The sequence below is a fragment of the Egretta garzetta genome, unplaced genomic scaffold (genome assembly GCF_000687185.1).
Source record: "Egretta garzetta isolate BGI_Z169 unplaced genomic scaffold, ASM68718v1 scaffold56, whole genome shotgun sequence".
Lineage (NCBI taxonomy): Eukaryota > Metazoa > Chordata > Aves > Pelecaniformes > Ardeidae > Egretta > Egretta garzetta.
This window is the reverse complement of record NW_009260182.1, coordinates 763,730-765,496: the sequence shown is the minus strand read 5'-3', so window position 1 is coordinate 765,496 and position 1,767 is coordinate 763,730.

The window sequence follows — 1,767 nt, the reverse complement described above, 5'->3', positions numbered from 1 at the left end:
GTGAAAAGATCACAGCAGAGAGCCCTATGACGTATAAACACTTGTCATCCTTAAGTGGAAAAAGTGCTCTGGAATCGAAGGGGTATTCCTTATGGAGTTGTGTTGGGCAATACAGAGGTGCTAGTTATTGGAGATGTAGTGCAGCATGGGGATGCCAGTTGTGGAGTATGCTACATGCAGAGGTAATGCAGAAGTCTATGAAGATTATGAATAAAAAGAAAGCATTGTATGATATAGGGACCTATTTCAGGGGAGTCTGGTGAATAACAGGTGTGTATGTGTGGGTACAGAGAGGTGACATGCCGTTGAGTGTGACTTGGCAAAAATTTTTGGAAGTGTAGTTCAGTCCTCAGCAAGCTTAAGCATTATCGAGATCACAGAACTTTGAAACCAGAACTGTGGAGACCACACTTCTCCATTCTGTGAGATAGTTGCCACTGTTTCAATAAGTATTTTGCTTCCTTAAATTTGTCTGAAATAGTAAACGTAGAATGGAAAAATACCAACCGGTAGCATTATTTGCCTCTCTGTGTAATAAAAGTCAATGTATGTTTGGCTTCAATAGCATTTTGTCTTTGTCCTCTAGTCTTTCTTTCTGTTTCATGATACCTCAGATTATAGTTCTAGTTTCTAGATACTTAATATGGTATATAAATAACTTGCTGGAGTAACTGGAAAAAGTCACTAACAGCCTTTAAAAATAGAAATAACAAAACCAGCAAGGCTGTATACCAATAGTCCTAAAATGAATAGAGCTTTGAGTGCTTTTTTAATATTTAAAAAGCCATTTTGACGTATCTTATTAGGCTGACCTAGAACAGCTTATTTGTACAGATTCCTCATTAATAATTAATTCATCCTGGGAAGAAATAAAAAACGAACTAAAATGCACAAAGAACTTAAAATCTTCATTCTGCTGATAAACTTATAGGCCAAGGTTCTGATTTCCATATGACCGTCATGTTCTGCTGTCAGCAATTACATTAAATTTAATAGATATTTTTGTGATGTAAAGTGTCGGTGGTGGTAAATAGAACAGATCTAGGTTTAAAAGTAATTCTGATGGCTGTATCATTGGGTGATATAATAAACTAATAGGCCTCAGTTTAAAAGTAAATGTGAATCATGTGCAGTACACTCAACAAACAATAATATTTGTTGTGTTTTTCTGTATTACTTACATTACAGCAGTGCATAAAGTCACCATCCAAACCAGTGCATTAAGTACAGGAAGAGACAATATCCACTTCAAGGAATTTGTAATCTATATAAAGTCAAAGAGGTAAAAAGATGCAGAAATACAGTGAATTCACTTGGCAATATGCAACAGATCAGTATTAGAGCTGAAAGAAGAGCTTTAGTTTTTTCCACTGTTCCTTTAAATTAAACTAGGCAACATTGAGAGACATGACCTTGCTGTAAGACACTAGAGCAACCCATCTTTTATTTGGGTTTTTGGGGGGTTGTTTTTTCATGCTAACAATAAGAGAGGATTGCATATAGTATATTCTCTCATGGAAAAAGGAACCAACCTCTAATCTTTCACTCATCAGAAAGCATTTAAACAAACCAAAATAGTGTTGATTTGAAGGAATCGTGTATTGGATGAGATTTTCAAATGGCATTGGTTTTGTTAAATATGTTTAAATATTATGCTTGCTCTTCCTGATGTCAATTTCTGCTTCTCCTTAGCACCTTCTCAATTAATCTTCAATCTGCTGAAAGCTCCTAAAACAGACTAGAGGAAGTTCAACACCATTTAAAAAA